This window comes from Dasypus novemcinctus, chromosome 15, assembly GCF_030445035.2.
Source record: "Dasypus novemcinctus isolate mDasNov1 chromosome 15, mDasNov1.1.hap2, whole genome shotgun sequence".
Classification (NCBI taxonomy): Eukaryota; Metazoa; Chordata; class Mammalia; order Cingulata; family Dasypodidae; genus Dasypus; species Dasypus novemcinctus.
In genome coordinates, this window is record NC_080687.1 from 57,208,730 (window position 1) to 57,226,066 (window position 17,337).

Below are 17,337 nucleotides of genomic sequence, written 5' to 3' on the forward strand. Positions count from 1 at the left end.
ATAACCACAGAATGGGTCTGGGAACACACTGGACCAACTGTGAGATGGACCTGAGCTAAAACTCCATTAATCACCTGACCTACATAAGTCCCTACTCTGACTGGTGGACCATAGTGATGTTTTAGGTCTCCTGGAATCAATGTCACTTCTGAGCCAGGGTCTAATAATCCCTGAAATATCTGATCATTTCCTTTTCCCCAATGCACAGTTACTCTGGTAAAAGACAGTAGATCTCCTTGGGGAAAGGTGGGAGGAAGATTAATAGTGTAAATTTTGGGCAGTTTAACAGGATCCTTCCCCAAGGAGACCTGGCCTTCTCCTCATTCAAGGGGCTCTGAGTCCGTAACCTTTCTCAAGTCTGGAAATTGATTAATGGACCATGATTCTCTGCATCTGTAATTTGAGTTAGGGTTTTGTTCACTTGACCTAGAACTCTTCTGTTTATGCAGATCCAGAAGAAATTTAGTAGACTGCCCATCTGTTTCACTGCTAGGAACCCCATGATGTATTAGCCAAAGTCATAACTTTATGCTACTCAGACTATTTTGAGTGCTTTTTTGAATCTGCCTTTCATTGTGGTAGCCATGCCCACCTTTGGCGATTAACTGCCGATACTTGGCTTTTACCAGACTGACATCCGATCATTCCCACAGTATTTAAGGATTGTAATTCCATCACAGCCCTCCCTACAGTAATATCTGGACTACAGAAAAGAGCAACCACGGAGCTCTTCAGGAAAGATGGAGTTAGCCTTACAAATTTATTCCTCACAATCCTGGTTGAAGGTGTGTCCTCTGGACATTCCTGGGGTGGATGGGCAGCTCTCAAATGGTAAATTCATTCTATCATTCCAATCTCCCTGAACCTTTGAATTCCCTCTTCTACTGTATACCAGGGTAAATTAGGCATCTCAACCTCAGACATGCTAGGCCATCTTTTGGCCCATGCTTCAGTCAGCCACCCGAATAAACTGTTAGAGCCCTTTCTAACCCCTCAATCTACAGCCTTGAATCCAGAAATTCTGCTTAGTGGGCCCATATCAATAAATTCAGCCTGATCCAACTTTATATTCCTTCCACAATTATCTCATACCCTTAGTATCCATTTCCACACATATTCCCCTGGTTTCTGTCTATGTAAGTTGGAAAACTCATGCAGTTCTTTCTGAGTATACCTTACTTTGTCATGGGTCGCACTTTGTATTTCGCACCTTTGGGGGCTTGTTGTGATTTTAGTCTAGTAATAGGTCTCAAAGACAAGAGAGGTGGTGGGAGCAGGTAAGAAGGATTAGAAATGCCTTGCAAGCTACTGACCTCAGGACATTCCCTTTCATTTTCTTCTGGGGACACAGACTAATTTCTTTAGGCAGGAATTAGAAGACAGTTTCCTCAGGGCAGACTGGAGGGTAGCAGTGATGCTGGATCTTGGCTGGTATGTGCCTTAGGGCTGGGAGTAGGTCCAGACTCCCCGGGTCAGGCTGGAGGTTGGGCAGGGCAGGCTTCAGTTTGACTGGTACCCACCTCAGGGCTGGAAGTTGTTTCAGATTCCCTGGGGCAGCCTGGAGGCTGGATGATACAAGGTTGACAAGGTGTGGTCTCCATGGGGCAGGCCATCACAGGCTTAGCTGGTAAAGTCTCAGCAGAATTCAGGGTTCCAGTGTCTCCAGCAGTATTATCATCATCCCATATGTCCCCATGCCAGTTCTCTGGATTCCACTCTTTTTCAATCAATGCCTTCACTTTAACTGCAGAAATGCTGTGGGGCTGAGATTTTAGTTTCCTTTGAAACTCTGCTACTCATACAATGAGAGTCTAAATTTGGTTCTCAGATGTTTCAGGCCTATGGTTACAGGAGACAAGATTTTCTTTTGCAACACACTTTCCCATCATTCATGCAGCATTTAAGTTTCAAATTGGAAGCCTTTAACTCATCTCTTTCTTTTGTAACAGTATCCAGGGTATTTAGGAGGAGCCAGCCAACGTCATTATACTGTTCGACTCCACAAAATTCATGTTAAGGTGTTGAAAACACTCTCACCGTGATCCTTGTTTCTTATATGCAAGAAAGTATTGGAATCTATTTTGCATATCTCAATTGCCAACTCATGCCATGGACTGTTAACAGCCTCTTAGTTATTGGAAAGGGAACCATCAATAACATTGAGTCCAATTAGAGATGAAAGCCAATTGCAAAACTCCCAGAACCACCCGAGACACCCCATGTTTAAGATTCTGTTCCTCAAGAACCACTCCTTTGGGAAGCAGATTTGCCTCAACTGATAGAGCATCTGCCTACCACATGGGAGGTCCAGGGTTCAAACCCCAGGCCTCCTGTCCTGTGTGGTAAGCTGGTGCATGTCCAGTGCTGATGCACACAAGGAGTGCCATGCCATGCAGGGGTGTCCCCCACATAGGGGAGCCCCCAATGCAAGGAGTGAGCCCCATATGGAGAGCTGCCCCATGCAAAAAAAATGCAGCCTGCCCAGGAGTGACGCCACACACATAGAGAGCTAATGCAGCAAGATGATGCAACAAAAAGAGACACAGATTCCTAGTGCTACTGACAAGAATGCAAGCAGACAAAGAAGAACACACAGTGAAGGGACACAGAGAGCAGACAATGGGGGAAGGGGGGAAGGGGAGAGAAATAAATTTAAAGAAAATAAATCTTAAAAAAATAGAACCACTACTGGTACCAAGCTGTGTTAGTCAGCATTCTCTAAGGAAAAAGAATCAATAGGAGATATCTGTAAATAGTATGCAATTTTATAAGAGTCTCTCAGAGAAGCAGATGTGGCTTAACTAAGAGAGCATCCACCTACCATATGGGAGGAACTGGGTTTAATCCCTGGGGAGTCCTGGTGAAAAAGAAGAAGAAAAAGCATGCCCATGCAGCAAGTCAGTGCCTGCACGAGTGCCTACATGGTGAGCTAGTGCCCTGTGCAAGATGATGACACATCAAAAGAGAGACAAGGGGAGAGTCAAAGTGAAGCACAACAGAAAGCAGGAACTGAGGTGGTACAATTGACAGGGAACCTCTCCTCATCAGAGGTCTCTGGGATCAAATCCTGGTGAATCCTACAGGAGAGAAAATGAGAAGAGAAGGCAACACAGATAGCAAAAACAGCAGAGCAGGAGGAGGGGAATGGGGGAACACAAATAAATAAATAAATCTTCTTGATGAGTTCTGGGAGACATTGACTGTCCAAAGACAAGCTAGGAAATTCTCACTCAATGTTGGAATCACTTCTTCTTTTAAGGTATTCAACTGATTGGATAAAGCATCACTCATTACTGATGTCAATCTCCCTGACTGATGTAACTGTAATCAGCTATCTATGATTTACCACTGCAATAAAGTCAAGGGTGGGAAGTGGATTTGGCCTAATGGATAGGGCATCACCTACCACATGGGAGGTCCAAGGTTCAAACACAGGGCCTCTTGACCTGTGTGATGAGTTGGCTCACGCACAGTGCTGATATGCACAAGGAGTGCCATGCCACGCAGGGGTGTCCCCCACATAGGGGAGCCCCATGTGCAAGGAGTGCACCCCATAAGGAGAGTTACCCAGTGCGAAAAAAGTGCAGCCTGCCCAGGAATGGCACCTCACACACGAAGAGGTGACACAGCAAGATGACACAACAAAATGAGATACAGGTGCCTCTGACAATACAAGTGGGCACTGAAGAATACACAGCGAATGGACACAGAGAGCAGACAACTGTGGGGGGGTGGCGCAGGGAAGGAGAGAGAAATAAATAAAAAGTAAATCTTTATAAATAAATAAATAAACAAATGGTAACTAAAGTCCATAAATGCCCTTGTATTACAGTTAGCCCAGTGCTTGCTTGACCAAACAACTGGGCACAATTACCTGGCCAAGTTGACACATCAGTCTAACCATCACACTGCTTAAACTCTTCCAAAAATTTTAAGAGGAGGAAATACTCCCAATTTCATTCTATGTGGACAATACCACCCTCATACCAAAGTGAGATAAAGATACCACAAGTAAAGAAAGTTCCAGACCAATACCTCTTAAAAACATAGATGAAACAATCCTCAACAAAATACTTGCAAACCAATCCAAAAGAATATTAAAGAATTATACATCATGATCAGGTGGGCTTTATCCTAGGTGTGCAAGGGTGTTCAACACAAGAAAATCAACTAATAAACTAAAGGAAAAAACACATGATCATCTCAATTGATGCAGAATAGACATTTGATAAAATCCAGCACCAGTTCTTGATAAAAAATTGAGCAAACTAGGAGTAGAGGAAAACTTCCTTAACATGATATATGACATATATGAAAACTCACAACTAACATAACATTTACAAGTGAAAGATTGAAAACTTTCCCTTTAAGATCACCAACAATACAAGGATACCTACTGTTATCAATTTTATTAAACATTATATTGGAAATTCTAGTCATAGCAATTAGGCAAGACAGAAAAAAGGCATCCAATTTGAAAAGGAAGAATGAAACTTTCCCTATCTATAGATGACATGAACCTATAAATATAAAATCCTAAAAAATCCATAGCAAAGGTACTAGAGCTAATAAATAAATCCACCAAAGTGGCAGAGCACAAGCTCAAAACCCAACAGTCAGTAGTGTTTCTATACACTAGTAGTTAAAAATCTGAAGAAGAAATCAAGAACAAAATTCCATTTATGATAACAATCAAAAGAATCAAATATCTAGAAACAAATCTAATCAAATATATAAAGAACTTGCACACAGAAAACTACAAAACATTGATAAAAGGCATCAAAGGAGGCCTAAATAAGTAGAAGGACAGTCCTAGTTGATGGCTAAATATTGTTAAGATGTCAATTCTACCCAAAGTGATTTACAGATTCAAGGCAAATCCAATCAAAATTCCAGCAGCCTTCTTTGCAGACATGGAAAAACCAATGATCAAATTTATATGAAAGGCTAAGGGACTCTGAAAAACCAAAGCCATCTTGAAAATAAGAACAACGTTGGAGGGCTCACACTTCCCAATCTTAAAGCTTATTGCCAAGTCACTGTAATCAAAGCAACATGGTACTGGCCCAAGGACAGACATATAGACCATTAGAATCAAATTGAGGGTTTTGAAATTAACCCTCACTTTTATTTTCAACAGATTTTTGTCAAGGGTGCCAAGCCCACTCAGTGGGGAAGGAATAGTCTTTTCAAAAAACGGTGCTGGGAAAACTGGATGTTTCTGTGCAAAAGAATGAAGTTGAACCCTACCTCACACCATATACAAAAATCAACTCAAAATGAATCAGAAACCTAAATATATGAACCAGAACAATAAAACTCCTAGAAGAAAGCATAAAGAAGCATTCAGCTCCTTGTGTTAGACTTTATATGCACAAGCACAAGCAACAAAAACAAGATAAACAGGACATAAACACTAATAAAAACTTTTGTGCACTCTGAGGAAAATGCAATCACTGTTATTGCCATGCTCTGACTCTCGGCTTCTCCTGACTCTCTGCTGTTTACTCTCACTGAGGAACAAGTCAGTCAGGAAGCTGCACAGCAGCCACGGTTTTTGATGCACTAGAAAGATGCCTTTGGAACCAGAGCTGGTGATTCACCACATTAGAATCACCCTGACCAGCTGCAACGTGAAGGCCCTGGAGATGTTGTCTTCTGACCTGATTAGAGGCACAAAGGAAAAGAACCTCAAAGTGAAGAGACTAGTTCCCATGTCTACCAAGACTTTATGAATCACTACAAGGATCCCAAGTTCATAGACTTGGGATGGTTTCCAGATGAGAATACACAAGCAATTAATTGACTTGTAAAGTCCTTCCGAGATTATTAAGTAGATTACTTCCACGAGTATTGAGCCAGGAGTAGAGGTTGAAGTAATCTTTGCAGATGCTTAGGTAAACTATTTTTATAAACTGTCAGTTACTAAATTTTGTTGACTTTTATTCAGAATATTTATTTAGGAATGTACAGGTCTGTTATGAAATATATTGCACTTTGGAGGAGGTGGCTATCTTATGGTGGTCTACCATGTTCATTATATTCTAGGAATGGCCACTAAACCATTTCACTCAATGTTTATTCAAGTCACTTGAGAAGGCAGAGTTCTATTAACTAAATGATTTACTATGTAAGACCCTACCTGTCCATATAGAGCTGAAAACACTGATGTCTTAATATCTGACCAGAAATTCAATCTAGTTGGTATGAGGGAGCTACAAAATTTGTAGGAGATTTTTGGAATGATCTATAAACCAAGATTGAAAACCTAGTGAACAAATAGCAATCTGGGGAAGTCATAGACTAGAGTCCAGTCCTGACTTCCATTTAGGTCATTCTTTCAAAATGTTTTAGTATTTTGTTAAATGTTTGGTATTTACTAAAATCTCATTTCTGATGAAAAGAAGTAACAGAAAAGTGAACACAATTCCAGCACTTATTAACATTTAGGTTATATATATATATGTATGTATATATATATATGTATATATAATATATTTTGTATATTATCCCTGGAAATATTTTTTAAAGTACACAGTTCTCTTTCGATGTCAATACAAAGCTATGTCAAATTTATCACTGAAAAACATGTCCTAAGACTACAATTTATTTAGCCAAATTGTTGGCATAATAGTGGACAATTGTTTAACTACTAAGCTCTGTCTTTATTGGCTACTGTGAGGCAATTCCCTTGCTCTAGATCTGGAAACTAACTTTGAGAGTTTAACTTGCCCAAAGTCTGGTAGTGGTATAGTTGAGATTTAAACAGGCTCAGCAGTCTCAGAATCCATTCTCCTGAAGTTTCTGTTAGGGTTTTCAGTTTTCACTACTAGCATTTATGAGCTAATCCTCCAACAAAAAGAAAAAAAAAACTTTTATGACTTTATCATAAAAGTAAAACAACAACCCACAAAATGGGAGAAAAATATCTGGAGACCACATGACAGATGAGGATGTTATATCCAAAAAATATAAAGAAATCCTTCAACTAAATAATAAAAGACCAAAAAACTTTTTCCAACAATTGGACAAAAGACATGAATAGACACTTCTCCAAAGAAAATATACAAATGGGCAAAAAGCACAAGATGCCCAATATCATTAGCCATTAGGGAATTGCAAATCAAAACCCTAATGAGAAAATATTTCATATCTATTTGAATCGTTACTATTTAAACAACAGAAAATTAAAGCTGTTGTACAGGATGTGAAGAAGTAGGAATATTTATGCATTGTTGGTGGGAATTTAAAATGGTACAGTCACTGTGGAAAACAGTTTGGCAGCTCCTCAGAAAGTTACATATAGGATTACCATATGATCCAGCAATCCCACTTCTATTTATATACACAAAAGAATTGAAAGCAGAGATTCAAACAGGTATTTGCACACCGATATTCACAGCAGCATTATTCACAATTGCCAAAAGATGAAAATGGTCCCAGTATTCATCGACTGTCACGTGGATAAACAAAATGTGTTGCATACATACAATGGAATATTATTCAACCACTAACTGTAATGAAGTTCTGATACATATGGAAACGTGGATGGCCCTTGAAGACATCAGGTTGAGTGAAATAAGTAGACATAAAAGGATAAATATTGTATAAGCCCACTGATATAAAATAACTAAAATTAGCAAATCATAGAGTCAGAATCTGGAATATACATTGCTAGGATCCAGGGCAGAGAAAGGGAATGGGGAGTTTAAAGCTTAATTGTTACAGAGTGACTATTTGGGATAATGGAAATGTTTTGATAATGAATGATGGTAATGGTAGCACAACATTGTGAACATAATTAACAGCCTTGAAATGTATATTTGAATGTGGTTAAAAAAGGGAAATTTTAGGTTGTTTATATGCCATTAGAATAAAATTTTTTTTAATCCATAGTATTGTATAACACAGTGAGCTCTAAATTACATCATCAACTATAGTTAGTAGTAAAACTATAAAAATGTTCTTTCATCAATTCCAATAAATGTACTAAACTAATGCAAGGTGTTAAAAATAGAACAGTATATGGGAAATATATTTTTATGCTTGATTCTTCTGTAAACTTACAACCTCTCTAATAAAAAAAAAATGTGACTATTTAGGAAGTGTTTTCCTATTCAGAAATGTGAATACTGCCTGGAATAGACTGTTTCATCTGTCTGTCTGTCTATCTATCTATCTATCTATCTATCTATCTATCTATCTATCTTTCTAGTCAATTTTCTTAGGGGAACTCAACACACTGCAACATGAAGGAAATATTTGTTCTTCTTTGGCCACTACAACTGCTGATCTGTGATCATGTTTACTTTTTAAAAACCTACCAGACAGGTAACACAGAGCCTCAGATGGGGCACTCTTAGCTGGGAACCTTGCCAGTGCTCCAAGCACACTACACTTGCTGGAGTATGGCAAGCAAGTAGGGTGATCTATTGTGAATAGACACCAGCCATCTTTCCTCTTATCCCATACAGAGATATAAATTCTTTTGAATCTTTTGGGATCTTTTGTAATTCTGTTCTCACTATATTAATTTTTATCAGAAACAATACAGATTGAGAATGGGGGAGGGGGGGAGGCAATAGTAGTATTTTCACAACCATAGAAGGCTAACTGATTGAAAGTCGTCTGACCCTTTGCCTGTTTCCTATTGCTAAACAACACATTTATTAAATCATACCTAGAGCCAAATAGGCTGATTGTAGGCAACAAAGGTAACTTAAAGAGCTAAAGTAGGAATATTACAGAACTAGAGAGCTATGAGAATGATTTTCTGAGGAAAAGGATAACCAGGAAATTACTGGAGCTTTCATAACTTTGTTTGAAAGCAATGCAAGTATATAGAGCTGCTCAAATATATCTGACACACAACCCTTCAAATTTTGCAATATAAGAAGCAATATTAGCAGTATTAGCAACAATAAATTTAATATAAAATATTAGCAATGATTTACTAATAAGTTTGGAAACGGTCATGTTGAGTTTTATTATCAACAACTGCACATTCTAGTTCATGTATCTCTTTTATTTGATTTCTTAATGTCTATTTTAGTCAAAAGAAATGAAAATTAAATCTTGACATCTTCACTGCTATTTAAATCAATTCTTTAATGAACTAGATTCTACTCTTCTATAAGAAGAAATCCTCTGCCCTCTGGCCTACTTTCAACAGAGGGCCTGACTAGTAGCAACAAGGAGGGTTAGTGGTCTCCAGTTATAATCTCCACCTGGCCCTCTCCCTCCCACTTCATGATAAAGACTATGGATATTTGCTTATTTTTTTTCATTAGAGAAGTTGTAGGTTTACAGAAAAAAAAAAAAATTCATAAATACCGAGTTCTCATATACTACCCTATTATTAATACCTTACATTATTGTGGTACAATTGTTACAATTTTTAAAAGAACATTTTTATAATTGTACTATTATATTTTTTCACATTGAAGTGCTATGCAGATGCTGCTTCAAGGCCCATCCCACCCTGAGTTCATCCCTTAGAAAAATTCAGGAGCTGTCAGCAAATGGATTTAATTTGCAAGAAACTTGAGAAATTAAAAAGCACTTTTTCATTTTTAGTTTAAAAAATACTATAACAGCTTGTACATTACCTCTTATTTGAATTCTTTATCAATAATCGCATTTATTACAAACAACTTTGCCTAAATACCAAAAAAAATTGGACTACCTTGGATTTTATGAAGATTTTATATGTCATATATCTGAAGTGGTATTTCTGCCCCTTTTTTTGTAAGTATGGAAAACTAATATGCCCAAGTCCTCCCACCTTGTAAGTGAAAGAACCAAAACTTAGACTCAGTTTTTCTGCTGTCAAGTGTACCAAGCTTTGCATTTCTACTCAAAAAAATAATACTTTACATTTGCATAACATTTGAAAATATTGAAAACATTTCACATGCTTGATCTCATTTGATCCTTGAAGTGTTCTATGAATTTATTATAGCAGAGCAAGTTATTAGTCTCAAGTTTAGCATAAAAACTAAGACTGCAGCTGATTTACCCAAGATCACACAGTTTTAAGTGGCAAAGTCAGGTCTAGAATCTAGGCATTGTGACTCCTCACTCACATCGTATTTCAGCTCCAACATTACACCTCGTGCATTGCCTCTCATTCAAATTCTTTCTTGATTTATCTAATCACATTTGTGGCAAACAATTTTTTTTTTTTTTTACAGAAAGAAAATTTGAGTACTTTCGATTTCTTGAGAATTGTAGAATATTTGGTATTATTAAGATATTAGGATATTTAGAATTATCTTTTGCTGAACAGAACCCAGAATGATAAGCATTCATAATGATTGTGATGATAATAATGATGATAAAAATAACTGTCAATAATTCACAATGTGTTTTTGTAATGCTATATAGCTTTACAATCATGGCAAATCATGCCTAACATCATATAGAATGTTGTTGATATATTATTTTGGAAAAAAAAATTGTTTAGAGAATTGATTATTGCATAGCAAGCATTATGGATCAATATTTGAGAAGTTTCCTTAAATTATCCACTAAGCTTTTATTTAAAAGAAACAATTTAATTCTTCAGAAAAAAAAATGTGATAAATACTTTGTGAGCATAGGAAACCTTAGCAATGATTTGAGTGACTAGCAACATTTGATGTATTACACTCATCTTTCTTTGACATGGAGGTAAAATAAAGATTACTTAAAAGTCAGACTGTTAAAGATCTTGTCAAAAGAGTCTCAGTCATTTAATTTTCCATTCTAACAACAACCACAAAAGTGTGTACTTTAGCTACATGATATAGCTACTTGGAAAGGTCATTTGCCTAATTTAGGAAGAGTATAGATAGCCAGCCTTCCTTAGATAAGAATGAAACTGTTACTCAGGGGTGTAAAAAAAAAAAAAAAATGCTCTTCTAACTTTAATTTTAATATCAGTGAATATAAGGACATTTATAAAACAGTAACAAGGAAAAAAAAACAGTAACAAGGGGAAACTGTTCTCCTTCCATTAGACTTTTTATTGATATACTTGATAAGGACTAGTTTTGCTTTGCTTTTCAGGGATAAGTTGAGAAAAAAACACAAGACATCAGTAGTCTTAGGAGAAAAACTGCTTCCATGCTCTTAAGTATAAGCCTTTTAGTTAAATACTTCAAATTTTGAAGAAATGAGAAAGGTAAGCATGCATTCTATTACACATTTCAATAAACAGGCAAAAACTCAACCATCAACACATTATTGTATGCTTGAATATGCAACAAAATTCATGCTGTGAATATTTTACCTCGGTCATATTTTAAGAATCTTTTGTTCTAGAAACCAAAAGTAAAACTTCACATAATATATTATATTAGGGATTCTCTGTGATTAACATTCTGGACTATTGTAACAATAAGAGGCCAGATGTGACCACATCTACCTTGTAGAAAGCACTGAGGAGTGGTAGGAGAACGAATCTCCCATATTTGCTTTATGCTCACTGCTTTTGCAAAGTCCAGCAGATGAAAAACAGTGGTCACTTGTTTGTGTTCAAATAGCCAGAAAACTATCACTGTCTCTCTACCATTTATGCAGAATCTAAGTTCTAAATATTTAAAGAAAGAATGAGGTGGCCCTTCTCTTCTGTTCCACCTTTACCAAACCTCTATGTCACTTAGAACATTACTTACAGTATTCTGCAATCCAAAATTATGCAGGTAAAGGCAAGTTTGCTCATTTTTACTTAACCAAATAAATTTAAAAATAGATAAAACACTTTATTTCTGATAACACCATCTTAATTTTCATATTAATAAAACATTTTTAATTACTCAAACATGAGAACTGGAGATGTATATGCTTATTTGGAAGAGAACTACTGAATTTATTCTCCAGAAGAAAAAGCAGACCTGAAGCATCACGTTGCACTGGAACGTTTTAAACATGTTGACATGTTATCTTCTAAACTTCAACGAAGCTGCCTGTACAAACTATTTAATGAATATCTGCCCCTATTAAACAAGCAAGATATCTGATGTATGAGAGAAGCCAGAATCTGAGTCACTTCATTTCTTTCTGTTGCTTCCAGTTGCTAGCATAGTGGCAACTCACACAAATATATTTCATGTATCCATGTAGGCTCTCATCATTGAGTTGATAAGCTCATATTTTTTACCTCCATACAATGGTGTTACTTGCGCTTTCCTGACCACTTTCTGGGTGTCATATAGGAGGAACATGCTGAAAAGAACCAATTTACTGTAAACTGCCATAGAGTACAGAGCGGCACCCACCACTGTGGTTCATGGAAGAAACGTAGATCCCAGTGAGGACACAAAGACAAGACCAGATCCACTCCCAGGGATGCACCCATGTTCGTGAACTTCTTGCTGGGAGCACACATGGCCATGGTAGAGAGGCCACCCACAATTCCTGTTGTATACTAAGTAGCTCTAATGAGAAAAGGACCTCCTAAGATCACCAGGTGGGCCACCAGAGCACTCATGACACCAGAATGCAGCAGCCACACCAAGTGCTTCAGGCTGGGGCTCTGGTCATAGGGTATGGACCATCCCAGCATGGCGGCTCTAACCATGGCTGCAAAGGTGGCAGCAATGGTCTTCAAGAGCTTCTCATCATGAAGTTCATAAGAGAAGGAGATTTATTTACTGCCAAGGCAGACAAAGCAGTTAAACCAATACTTCTGCTAAGTACCTATAGGTAGAATGAATTCTATCCTTCATGTATTAAGGCCAAATTACAGGCTTTTCAATAGCTCCAATCTCATTAGACATTCCCAAACCATAGTTGCACAATGCTCCAATACCAACAGCAGTTCTTCTAGCAGTAAAACATCTGCGCATCTGACCAATTTTAAGTATTTTTTTCTACAAATGACTCCAGTGCTGCATCTTTGAGTTCTTGGCCAGTTTTACCATGCTGGCATATTCCTTGTCCTGCTGACATATTCCTTGCTAGGTATTAAGAGCCATTGATTCTTTGTGATGGAGTTCTTCAGATCAGGGGAGCCAATTGTGAAAGCTGTAGAAAACTCTGGAAGGTAGTGTCCGGAGACACACAAAACTTGCCACCAGCATGGTGGTGCACCAGGTTTACCAGGTTTACTGAAATGCTCAGTCCCTAGTCACCTTCACCATGCAGGTCCCCTCTGGACCGTGGAAATTCATACTTGCCCACCCCTCCCCGGTACCCTGCTGACCACATGGTAACCGTTCTTTTGAAAAAGCTAGGTTTTTTCTTTTTAAAATGAATTCCTATTTCTACCAAAAAAAGGTATGTGGAGCGTGTGCTTGTGCATGGATGTATGTGCGTAAATAAAAGTTCTTTGCCACCTATCAGGCATTGTTCACATACAGAGAATTATTTTTTATTATTTACCTATTAGATAGCTTAAAATATCTCATTTGCTTGGTTCCCTTTAATCTTTTGTGTCTTACTACTAGGCAATAGAGTTTCATGGATAGTAAAGGTGAAATTCCCAAAAAATATTTTTAAGAAAAAAAAAATAAATCCCTGTGGTGCCAAAGTTCTGAGAGTTCCATGTTGTGCAGTAAAGCCATAGCTTTGAATCGGTGCCACGGCTCTAGCACCTTGTGCCAGATACTACATTTACTCAGGGTCATTTGGGCAAAAGTAATGAGAAATATTAAAACAATGTTTATGTAGCAGATATGCAATATTAATCATTTTAGGTACATTGGTGATAAGGATAAGGACTGAGTTGTTTTCTCTTAAGTGGAAAATTACCAGTAGACTGTGTATTTATGTTCCCTACTTAACTTTATTCTTTCTTCATGAAGCTCTACTATAAATCATTTTGACAGGAAAAAAAAAAGAATACCATCAGAAATGTTTTCTAAAAGTGATCTGAGAGCCAAAGACACGTGGTAGTAAATCATAATTATGTTATCTCGTCTGTTAGTTCTATAATGAGATAAATGGCCAAAGTGGGTGGGCAATAATTACAGTCATATGCACATAAACCCAATATCATGGTATCCCCAAATTCAATAATATTGAAAATTCTTATTAGCCTGCCCTCAAGCAGCAGACCACTACCCAGATCCTACCTTTCACAGCTTTCCTCAGATAAATTCTAAAGCCTTGCAACTATCAAGTGACACTTCACAGTTCTGCTTAGCAATATAACATAAGCTCATCTCCACCAATACATTCAAGATGAGAGTTGTCTTGAATTCTGAATGTGGTTACCCTTGATACCCACTGAACTGTGCCATCCTCAAACCCCCACTCTGTTTATTCAGTCCTAGTGACTGGCTATTCTTCATTAGTTTATTCCGCAATCATTACATTGAATCCTTAATTTCCCCATCCAACTTTTGCCCTTCCAGTCCCCAACTGGAAGTCTCTGAAACTCCATTTCCTAATTCCAAACTGTAGACAGTATCCACAATAAAGGACTATAAGTGATTGTTAGGGCTTAGTTCAAACTGGAAAAGCCTAAGTAATCCATGGTACCCCTACAAGGAGTATTGCAACAATTTTCAACTATCTCCTTTAGCATTTTCTTTCCCTTGGAGAATTTTAAAGACAGGGAGGGTGAACTAACCTTACTGCCTTCATCATTGCTGAAGGCACTTTAAACAAGCTGTCTCACCTGAGTCCCAAGCAGGTATTACACAGATTTTCACAGAAGAAAATTGGGGCCCAGAGAGCTCAAAGTGAAAAAAAAAGTGACCGAATCACGATTTCTACTGTTGGCAATCTAATTTAATATTTCATGCTCCTTCCAAAGCTAACACCCTGCCTCTCAAAGAAAAGACTGGGGCCTAGGTCAACAACTCCTTGGGCTTTCTAAGTGAGGAACGAAGGGCAGTAATTACCAAAGTAAAGAGGATTGGATCTCCTATCCTTTCATGTGGGATGAGTTATCTTGAGGCCGCTGTTGAATAATACAATAAATTGTTGCTAGGCTCGCAATCTGATTTCCATAAAGCTTTCTCTTGGATTGTCAAGTATTTATTTTAGGCATAGGAGACTACATCAATGTATGGGATTGTAGATAAAGATTATAAATAAAGAGGACAGAGATGTTTACTGTATTCCTACTATGGTTGGTACACTCCCGATTTGTGGGAGAATCTGCTTTTCACCCCAAAGATCAGGGCTAAGCAAAATTCCTGGTGTGCTTCTCTCAGCATAGGAAGTGGAACTGAATTCATAAGCACACAGAGGACTTGAGCACATTTAACTTTGTTACTTTATAGTACAGCAGAGTAGTTAAGAATGCAGACTATGGAACAATGTGGCCTTGGTTCAAATCTGGACCCTTTTACTTACTAACTGAGACAAATCATTTAAACTTTCTGTACCTCAATTCTCTTATGTTTTAAATAAGGAGTGTCATGAAGATTAACTACTTTAGGACATGTATTCAGAAAACTACAAAACATTGCTAAAAGAAATTAAGGAAGACTTAAATAAATGGAAGGTTATTCTGTGTTCATGGACTGAAGACTAAATACCATTAATATGTCAATTTTAGCCAAACTGAATTACAGATTCAATGCAATTCCAATAAAATGCAAACACTCTTTTTTGCAGAAATGGAAAAGCCAATTATCAGATTTATTTGGAAGGGTAAGGGGCCATGAATAGCCAAAACTGTCTTCTAAAAAAAAGAATGAAGGGAAGCAGATGTGGCTCAATCAATTGGGCTCCCATTTGCCATATGGGAGGCCCCGAGTTCAATTCCCAGGGCCTCCTGGTGAAGGTAAACTGGCCTGAGCTGACAGCACATGCCACTGCAGAGAGCTGAGAGCAGCCAGTGAGCGCAAACAACAAGGGGGGAAGGGAATAGATAAATAAAGTAAAATAAATAAACCTTTAAAAAGAAAAAAAAAGAACAAAGTTGGAGGGCTCTCAGTTTCTAACTTTAAAGCATATTACTTAGCTACAATGGTTAAAAAAACAAAATAAAACAGGATGGGACTATCATAAAGACAGACTGACTAGCCAATGGAACCAAGTGAACAATTCAGAAATAGACCCTCTCATCTACAGTCAGGTGATTTTTGACAAGGCTGTCAAGCCTTCCCACTGGGCTAGAATAGCCTGTTCAACAAATGGTGCTGGGAGAACTGGACATCCATAGCCAAAAGAAAGAAGAGGACCCCTATCTCACACTTAAACAAAAATTAACTCAAAATGGATCAAGGACCTAAACATAAAAGCTATAACCAAAAAACTTTCAGAAGAAAATGTAGGAAAATATCTCCAAGATCTTGTTGTAGGTGGTAATTTCTTAAACCTTACACCCACAACATGAACAACAAAAGAAAAAATAGATAAATGGGACCTCCTCTAAAAATTAAACACTTTTGCACCGCAAAGGATTTTGTCAAAAGGGTGAAAAGGTAGCCAACTTAATGGGAGAAAATATTTGGAAATCACATATACAATAAGGATTTAATATCCACTATATATAAAGAGATATCACAACTAAACAATAAAAAGACAAACTACCAGATTAAGAAAATGGGCAAAAAACTTGAATAGAAGAAATCCAAATAGCCACCCAAAAAAAAAAAAAAAAACACAGATGAAAAAATGTTCAACATCACTAGTGATTAAGGAACTGCAAATTAAAACTACAAAAAGATATCATTTCACACCTATTACACTGGCCACTATTAAAAAGTCAGAAAACTACAAGTGTTGGAGAAGATGTGCAGAGATAGGAATGCTTATTTACTGTTGGTGGCAATGTAGAATGGTCCAGCAACTATGGGGGACTGTTCAACAGTTCCTAAGGAAGTTGAATATAGACTTACCATGTGACCTGAAAATACCACTACTAGATATATACTCAGAAGAACTGAGGGCAGTGACAGAAACAGAAATCTGTACACCATGCTCATAGTGGCATTTTTCACAATTACCAAAAGAAGGAAACAACCAAGGTGTCCATCAACCAAAAACTGGATAAGCAAACTGTGATATATATACATGATGGACTATTATGTAGGTGTAAGAAGAAATGAAGTCATGAAGCATATGACAACATGGATGAACCTGGAGGACATTATGCTGAGTGAAGTAAGCAAGACACAAAAGGACAAATACTGTATGATTGTGCTATTATGAACCATATATATTGTGTAAATTCATGGAGTTAATAGTTAGAATATAGGTCACCAGAAAATAGAATGAGGGTAGAGAATAGAAAGCTGGAGGTTCATAGGTACAGAATTAGTGCAAATGTTGTTTTTAATCTTTGGAAATGAATAAAAATGGTGAAAGTACATCATAGTGTTTGTAACTAGCAGAGGTATAATATGGATATGACCGTGATTGAAAGGAAAAGTCTAAGGTCATGTATATTACTAA

At 37.4% G+C, this 17,337-nt stretch overlaps 1 long non-coding RNA gene and 1 pseudogene across 2 annotated transcripts in view; both read right to left on the minus strand.

Moving 5' to 3' along the window:
* The window catches only part of LOC139436530 (uncharacterized), a 72,777-nt gene that overhangs the window by 21,549 nt on the left and 33,891 nt on the right, over positions 1-17,337 (minus strand). The window lies entirely within an intron of this gene.
* On the minus strand, positions 12,033-13,064 carry LOC101419825 (growth hormone-inducible transmembrane protein pseudogene; annotated as a pseudogene).